The sequence below is a fragment of the Octopus bimaculoides genome, chromosome 6, assembly GCF_001194135.2.
Source record: "Octopus bimaculoides isolate UCB-OBI-ISO-001 chromosome 6, ASM119413v2, whole genome shotgun sequence".
NCBI lineage: Eukaryota > Metazoa > Mollusca > Cephalopoda > Octopoda > Octopodidae > Octopus > Octopus bimaculoides.
Genome location: NC_068986.1, coordinates 63656930 through 63666770, shown reverse-complemented (window position 1 = coordinate 63666770; position 9841 = coordinate 63656930). Strand labels below are relative to the sequence as shown.

Sequence of the window (9841 nt, the reverse complement as noted above, 5' to 3'; positions counted from 1 at the left end):
ACCAATCTGTTTTCAGATTCCAAAAGTAATAAAGTCATGTCAATACAGAATATGAGAACATCAATTACACAGAGCTAAAAATAGCATCACCATTACTTTGGGAGGGTCAACTCTGAAAGAAGGTTTGTTGAAGTAATTCTTTATTATTAAGAAGAATCAACAGGAAGTAGATAGAATCCTTACAAAAAATTTTAAGAGCTATCCTTAAAACAGTAACTCATTATAAAGCAACACTTAGTAAAATATAACTTGCTGAGAGGTAAAACTAGTTATGTTAGCTTAAGGTCACAATTTCCATAATAAAAACTCAAAGCAATACAAAACGAAATGTCAACAATAAACATACATAATGTTTCACCCCTATCAGATTCCATTTTTATTACTTAATTACCTGTGCTCCATTCTTTAAAAATAGTAATTCCAAGTAATTGTGTAAATGAGAAAGAAAGTGTTGGGAACTGACAAATACTGCTTGTATCAATTTAAGATTTCTCTCTTAAAAAGAAATAATAAAATTCTATTTAAAGTAAAATAGGACTGCATATAAGTTTTAGTTTTAAAAAATGAGTTTAAGATAATTATATAATTAACTATAATGAAAAAAATGAAATGGAAATATCTGAAGTTTAATAAAATTCCAAAAATAATGATCATGAAGTATTTTTAAAATACATAGCAATCATTTTGGGAAAACATTTTTATATCTTTGTTTGACAATTGCCTTTTCTCATCTTTAATGTTAAGCCAATGACATTTTTACCTCCAAAGGAAACCCACCATTTTCACATCTACATAGCTTAAATTTTGTCTCTCAAAACTGGTGCCTTACCTCATTTAAACACCATTAACCTGTTAAATTCACATTATATACAGTCCACTTCTACTTCTCAGTCTTTGCATACCAAACTACAACAGATCAACAAAAGCTAAGCAACTGCCCATCTCAACCACCACCACTTCATCTATTTATATATTTTTTCCCAAGTTGAGTCAATTTTACCCTACCAGCTGAAAGATTTACAGATAGTATCCTACTACCTCTGTTGCCAGTTTTCCCTCGCAAAGGCACTTACCTTTCATTCATAGTCAATTAAACCAAACTGTAAATAGGCACCATGGAGAAGTAGCTGCCACTAAATCCACCACACAGCAAACACACAATACAGCTTGTAATAAACACTGAATTAAAATCATGTAGATAAAAGTGGCAATACAACAGCATCCTTCCCAATTGCTTAAACTCCTGAAACTTGGGTTCAAGCTATACTGCAGCTAATTTAGGGGGCAGGATACTTCTTAAAAACAGGCAACATACTAAAGAATTGCTAGTGAAAGATCCTGCTCAAAATAAGATTCAATCAAAAGCACCCTCCAATATTTTAGGCATGACTTTTCTACCACCATACTATTACTGCAATCATGTGTTGATGAAATCGGAAAAGAGTAAACAAATTTCTTCACAAAAAAAAGTGCTGCATCATTTGTCCTGTAACCTAGGACAAAAGCTTCATCCCATCCTTATCATTTATTCAGTCTCTCTATAATAAACCCTTCTCAACAAAATAATTATAGGGAGCCATTGTAATGACAGCAATAGAAATTCAACTCAACACTTTACATAATGACAGTACAGAAATTATAACAATCTTTATAGCAAATGCAACAATTGTTTAGATATTTTGCCCTTTTATCCCTTTGGAAACAATAAAATAATTACCAGTAGTTAGTTGGAATTAACTAATTACAAATACCCCTTTCCTATAAAATGTAGCGTCATACTTCATTAAAAGAAATATTCTTTTTTTTTTAATTTGTATTTGATAAGGTCCTTACTGATACTACTTATGCATATGGATAGATAGGATTTCAGTTAGGAATAGCAATACTAATAACCTGTAATTATAACTCAATATACCTATGCTTTAGAATAAAGTATTAGATGAGTACAGCACATAATTTGAAATTAAGGGAATGACAAAGGAGCACTGATTACATAACTCTTATTGCTTTATCCTTCCTTTGATTTTACATAGACACACAGTGAGTGGACAAATGAAAGAAAGTGGCATTCAACACATATGGTATGAGTTACATAAATATTTTAACTGTTGGCTCTTTTCTAGACATCTGATGAGATGAATTCATCCTAAAAGCTGACAAAGTCATATGGTGCTGAGTAAAACTGTCACGAAATATATTACACATACATTTTATACACATATGCGAGAGTGTGTGTACACACCACACACACATTTATATACATATATGATTTTTCTTCTTTTATCTTTTAATGCCTTCAGTTATTTGATTTTACCCATACTAGGGCCCCATCTCAAGTGTTTTAGTCTATAATATCAACCTCAGTACCTGGGGTACATATTTTGTTGCTCTTATAAAGAACAAAAGACAAAGTGAACCTGAGCACGAAGGAGCAAACCAAATACCAAAAAGTAACTTCTCCTTGACATGCTGATTCAGCTATTTTTGATAAGCATACACAATCATCCAGTGGGATTCCCCACAACTTCCAGCTTACCAAATATCGCTTACAAGTCTTTGAATGAGCTAAAGATATTGCAGAAGACATTCCAAAAACAGCCATGCAATGGCATTGAACCCAAAATTATGTGGTAACAAACCAAACTTCTTAACCACACAGCTACATCTACACACATGCATTCATACTTACAATAAAATTGATTACCATCAAAATAATTCAGAACAAATTGTATTCTGAGAAATTTTTACATTTGGTGGAAAGCAGAAGTATTAAGGAGAAACTTGCACAGAAAACAATAAAAAGGCCTAATGCAAATAAATATTTTCAAAGATGGAGATTATAAATTGGTTAATGTCTTGAAATTAAAAAGAATCAATCTCTTTTTCATTCTCATTTAATCTTCTGCATAAGTTTTCTTTTCTTTTTTTTTTTTTTTAATTGAAAATTCTAATAGGTTTGAAGAAATAAATTGGAAGTCATATATTATAATTCATTAACTTTGTTTTTTAATTTTTATAACGCAGTTTAAAATTTTAAAAACTGAAGGGAACATTTTGTGATAAAAACTGTTATTAACCAAAAATTCATATTGATCAGAGAAATGATTCATGAAATCTTCAAAGAGTAAAAGCCTGTAATGAAGAAACATCTAAGAATTTCTTATTCCTCGCATGAAAAGTAAAGCTTCTAAGAAACATATGCCCATACACTGAAACACATACAATAGACAGACAGACCAAGAAAAGCCCTTTATACAGTCATTCTACATGATAGAAATTGCAGCCAAATCTCTGTTAAAATTACATCATACGGATATGTGAGGTAGATAGCACAGGAATACACTAAGCCTGACAATCATAGAATGGTCATAGCATTCATGATCAGGAATGACTTGAGGATAAACAATTTATTTTTTAATATCTTTTCAGTCAGGAAGGAAGGCAGTGCCCATAATCCTTTTCCCAGGACCTCTGAGACAGGTGGAAGAGAGGGAGAGAGGAAGATAAAAAGAATTTTCAAACCAGATACCTGACTTGAAAGCCAGTAACAAAGATGCAAGTTACCAATTGGTGTAAAATTGGGTGATAGATTAAATCTACCACCCATATAAGTTCATGGAAGGATTTGAATTCAGAAGACAAAAAAAACCAAAAGATATATCTCAAGGTACATGGTTCATTTAATTCCACCAATCCACCACTCTGGACTGGTACTTTTTATCAACCTTGAAAGGCTGAAAAACTTGGGATTTGGGCTCAGAACAAATGCTGTAAAAGCAGTCAGTCAAATGCATTACACAGGATATTTTTACAGCTGTTTTTGTTACAACAAATACAGTAATTTATCTATCTATAAATGGGTAAAAATTTATGCCAGACATATCCCAAAAGTAAAGATCGATGTTTTCAGTGTGAATATGTGATTAATATTTATATAGTTTCAGTTAGCTAGAACTGAACAATTTTTAAAATTATTAGACTATTGTTGCTAGTTCAATAATAATTTATTCCCATAAACATTAGATTTTGTATTTACCCTATTTTAACATGTATAAGAAACCCTTTTTTGCCAAAAATTAGGTTTTAAAAAATAAATGGATAGTATTATAATCCCTTACAAAACCTTTTTTCCAAATTTTAAGCCCCCAAAATTAGGGAGTTCCTTATACATGTTAAAATACGGTAATTTAAAATATGTTATCATCAGCATTTAACATCCATCTTCCATGCTGGCATGGGTTGGATAGGAACTGGCAAGCTAGTGTATCAATGATTATGATAATTTATCATAAACTATGTATGTTTTGAATATTTATGTGTATTTTGCCTTAAGTAATCAATATAGCAAAATCAATCCAGAGCAAGTTTTAACATGGTATTGCATGTAATCATATTAAAAAACAAACCACTACAGTTCTAGAATACAGGCATCTCATTGTGCATTGGGCTGTTCAATGAAAATTAAATACCTCAATTCACCTATCTTTTGGAAATAGATACTAGAGCAGAGAGAAATACTTGCTTCAGACTAATATCCTAACCAGGCTGACACTTTGAAACCAGATCTAAAAATACCTTTAAGTGTCTCAGAAGAAGAGGACCAACAAAAGCATCAACTGAGAAAGGTGCAACACCCAGTTCCAAGTATATGTTTGCTACATAGAAATATTTATCTTTCGCCAGGAAATCTGTTCAATACAATGGATGAGTGGGCAGAAAATCAGTTTGCACTCAAATAATTACATACATTAGGACAGATTTATACAGGGAATTCCTTTCTTTTATCAACTACAGGAGGGTACTTATATTCGATCTACGCAAATAAAAGAAATAATGCAAATTGTCTGCATTCTGAACTCATGGCAGTTTAGAAGATTGATATAGTAACCCCTTAGTCACAAAAGCTCTGTTTCAAAGTATTATTTATACTAAATAGTAGTAACCCTTTGCATTATAGGCACAAAGCATGGGACTAGGAAATTACATCGAACCCAGTACTTACATTATTGACCCAAAAAGGACAAAAAGCAAAGTTGATCATGGCAGAATTTGAATTCAACAATTTGAATAAAACAAAGAAATGCTGCTAAGCATTTTGCCCAGCATGCTAACAGTTCTGCCAGCTTGCCACCTTAAATAATAATAATAATAATAATAATAATAATAATAATAATCCTGTCTACTATAGGCACAAGGCCTGAAATTTTAGGAGAGGGTTTAAGTTGATTACAGCGATCCCAGTACTCAACTGGTACTTAATTTATCAACCCTAAAAGGATAAGTCGACCTCAGCGGAATTTGCTCAAAACATTGAGATGGGCAAAATACCGCTAAGCATTTTGCCCAGCGTGCTAACAATTCTGTCAGCTCGCCACCTTCATAATAATAATGATAATAATAAACTACTCTTTACACAAAATCATTTTAAGAAACCAACACTGGAATTATAATCTAAAAATTAAATAGTAATTGAAATGGAGATACCATAACACAATTTCTTAACAACCATTTCAATAATAAAATAGTGCAAAATACATCAACACAAGATCATTGTAACATTTTTTGAAAAAGCCCTGTGTTGCAAGCAACTACTGTGTAGATCATTAAACATTTAATCTCGTCACTTAACTAGATATACACTTCTTTCATATTTAAATCATTAAGACAGGTGGAGCTGATGGGATGGATAATATGACACCCTTTACTACTTCAAATAAACAGATAATAAAAAGACTCAAAAAGGAATATTAAACAGAGAAACATATGCTAATTGCTTTCTACCCTCCACCCTTCTCATAATTAAAGATAATTATTCTAATAACTCAGCATTTCTATTTTAAATTTATCATGAAGCAGTTCTGGTTTCTCTCTCAGTCTTTCTGCCTATCCCTCTTTGCAAATTAAATTTGAAACAGGATATTCTGTAATTTAAAACTGAACCACTGTTAATAACCATTTCCAATAATTACTACAACAAGCATACAAGTAATTAATAATGTATATTTATAATTGAAGGAAATCAATTTACTTGAAATCCCAAAATATCCTTGCATAGAAATTTTCTATATTCTCCCATCATGTTACATGAGACCAAATAGAACCAAAATAAACCTTGAAATAAGCATATTCCTAAGGACGTAACTTCTCATGAAATAGTGAAACTAAGAAAAATGAATAGAAATATATAGATCTCTGGCCAATTATATAACAATTTCTTACATCCAGCAAAAGATGGGAAAGGGAATAGACAATTTAAATCAACCCTAATGGTTGGTACTTGTTTCATCAACCCATAAAGTAACATAGCTAAATACTATAAAGATTTGGTCTGAGACTAATATTTTAACTACTGCACTGCCTCATGATATAATAATAGTTTTTTTTACTTAGCCACAAAACTCATTTTCCTAAGTGAGGCATGTCTAGTTGATTGACTATTCTAGCAGTTTGATTATATCGATTCTAGAGAGGAAAGTTAGGGTGAGACAGTTAACTCTTCTCAAAAAATCTTCAAATTCTATTTAAATTAAAGCAAAAACTTTTACGTTAAGACCTAAACAAAAACTAACATTGTCAAAAATCGGACACCAGTGGAGCCTAAGTCTTAATTTTTGGTAAGGTGACACTGATGATGATCATTAATTTTTAGGTAAAAGAATATATAACAGGATAGGTGGTATTTTATATTCAGTACAAACAAGACAAGTAGTCAGGCGCTCTTCTACTAAATCACTTCTCTAACAACATCGACAATAACAAAAATGATTTTAAATACATATAAATCCTTTATGACAGAATAATGGGTAATTATTAAATTAAATAAAGTGGCTAAGCTTGGATAAGACTTGTTAAGGAAAAGCTCATAAAACGAACAACCAATCCGCTACTGTTGAACAGCAACATCAAGTTTAAAATATATACTTTGCACTGGCTACATAAATATATTTGGAATGAATGGAATAATAATGGTTATCACCTCATGTGCTCCTAGTTGGAAGCTAAGTCAATAGTTGGGACAGCAATGTTGGGAAATAACGTCGAGATGTCACAAGAATGTGGGCAGGATTTGTAATCCTCGTAGTTATGAATGAAGTGAAAACATAGTGGTGACAATGTTTCTAAAAAGAATTCATACAGAAACATTGAATGCCTGTATATACTTATACACACACACTATGTGTGTGTGTTATTTAAATTGTAATCAGAAAGAACTACATGTGATTTATATGAAAAGGAAATTTGTTACTATGACAACCTAATTGATTCTGGCATGAATTCTACCACTATTGATAACACAAAATTAGATGCCTCGCTACGAAAGAGCAACAGCCTTTAGTCAAACTAGAAATTATATAATCCAAATGAAATATAGTATGGCGTAGTTGATGCCAAAATGGTTTAAGTTGTTGACAGCAGCAAAAATAACCAGGTTGTCACGAAACATCAAGGCACATTCATCACAAACGTTCGAACTAATCCGCTTCAGAACAGAGTGTCTATTAGTGTTTCAACCATAGAAACATTTTGACTTAAGTTCGTTTCAGACATCACGGCCAAGACCATGCTGAAGCACCGCCTTCAAATACACACACATATACACACACATTTTCACCTGAGATTAGCATTCTACAAGTGTCGTCTTAATCATGGCTTCGCTCTTGTTTAAACATTTCCACTTGATGTATACGATTATAAACAGCTAATAACTGCAGTACATCAGCTGATAATTTTCGCGTCAAGATTTTCAACGTTATATACTTTGCGATCAGCTATAAAGTATTTTCTTTCATTTTCTCAATTCCGTCTCGGATGATGGGTCTAAAATGTGTAATATTTCGACTGAGAATGATGATGTAATTATTAAAGAACACACACAAAGTGATGGGGAATTAGGAAATGACGCAGTCAGCAACGAAAAGATCGCCCAGCAACAACTATGCAGTTAAAGGAAAAGCTTAATGCCTCACTTTCAGATATAGCAGTTCAAGAATGGCTTCACGATCCCGAAATACAATAAACTAAATCAAATGGCAATGTTGGGGAAAAGAAACACTGAGAACGTTAATATAAAAAGTAAGATAACATAAAATGAATAGAACATGCATGTGTTCGATTTAAAACTAATGTCCCATGTATTCAGGCAGGTAAAACAAGTTTCAATTTAATGTGACATTTAGGAAAAGACAAAACGGGTCCCAGTTATAGAAAGATAAATTGATAATGAAATCATTAACAAGAAAAGAAAAGCAACATATATTCGTTAATATAACGTATTGTTTGTCGAGTATGGCATTGAAAAGGAAAATATACGATGACAAGGGTAGCTGACACCTGTTTAAAATATATAAGACATCAATTAAATGGTAGCACCAGCTATGAAGAATATTAGGCAATCTGTTAGCATAGCAATACTAGTGAAAAAGAGATATATCTTCAGTTAGTTTTTTTTTTCTTTTTGACAACCCAAAGTGAAAAGAATCAGCAATTCTACATCGATTTATTTTACTGTTTCCAATGGAAACAAAATTGAAACAAAATACAATAAGCTATAACTGATGTAACAAATTATCTCGACCGAACAGAACTAAAATGTCAGCAACCCGTGCGTCATTCGTTCTTTCATTTATATTTTTTCTATATATATATATATATATATATATATATAATAACAGATGTATGTGTGTAAGAACTCACTGATTACCTGAGCACTGAATCCAAACCAAATGATGAGGTCAATAGGAAATGACAAATGTCTATAGGACCTTTTAAGATAACAGGCCCCTTAAAAAATAATCGTTCTATGTCAATTATATATAAAGAATGTATTTCATACTGTCATAATAATAGCTAAAATATTCGAATAACCTTCACATGTTTTCTTAATGTTAATGGATAATAAAAAAAAAAAAAAAACGAGAACAGTGATGTAAGTTTTATCATGACGCATATTTGAAAAAGCAATGGAAAATATTCCAGTTTGGTGTGAAGAGCAGAAAAAAAACAGAAAGAAAACTAATTTCTAAAAGACATTATTGTAACAAACATGCCTGTTGCCAACAAACAATAGATGCGGAGAAAAAATGACAAATTATGAGACGATTTGTGACAAAAAGCAAGGAAGCAATGTCATGAGAGAATTAGAAGGCTTTACCTCCATACCGCAACCTTAAGTCAGGCCATCAGATCGTATAGCTAATGTGGTCCTTACAGTAAGCAAAGACATTTTTCTAGACCGACAGTGACATGACAACAGGACAGGCTAAGTTAATTATTCCCGTTGAATGGAATTTAAAAGGAACAGAGATTAGAAATAACACTTAGTGTAGTATCGACAAGCAGAAAATACTGCATTTAGTTTGAAATAAACAAATAAATTAATATGGTTTAGAAGCTTGAAAGAAGAGAAGGAATCAAACGTTTGTAAATCGTGTAGTGGTATTTAATTATCTCATTCATTTTGACCCAGTAAGATATTCAGATGTCTAAGATAAATACAAAAGATTAAATATTTTTTGTGTGTAAAACAGAACAAATTTCAAGTGCTAGTTAAAAATCTAACTTTTTTCTTCACTTGATGTTATATCAGAAGAAACATGGACAACGATCGTTTTAAAACAAATTTTAATAGAAAGAAATAAAGAAACCAAAACTATTAACTAAACGATTATACACTTGTCAATGGTAAAGATTTTTTTCTATATAAACCGTTTTGTTAGTAATCGAAAAACAAGTGTTGAGTTGTGGCGGGTAGAAGACATTCAATATTATATATATATACACACATCACACATATATATATATATATATACACACATCACATATATATATATATATATATATA

General features: G+C 31.5%; 1 protein-coding gene across 31 annotated transcripts in view; it reads right to left on the bottom strand.

Moving 5' to 3' along the window:
* Positions 1-9841, bottom strand: part of LOC106878372 (rho GTPase-activating protein 5) — a 336880-nt gene that overhangs the window by 325997 nt on the left and 1042 nt on the right. The window lies entirely within an intron of this gene.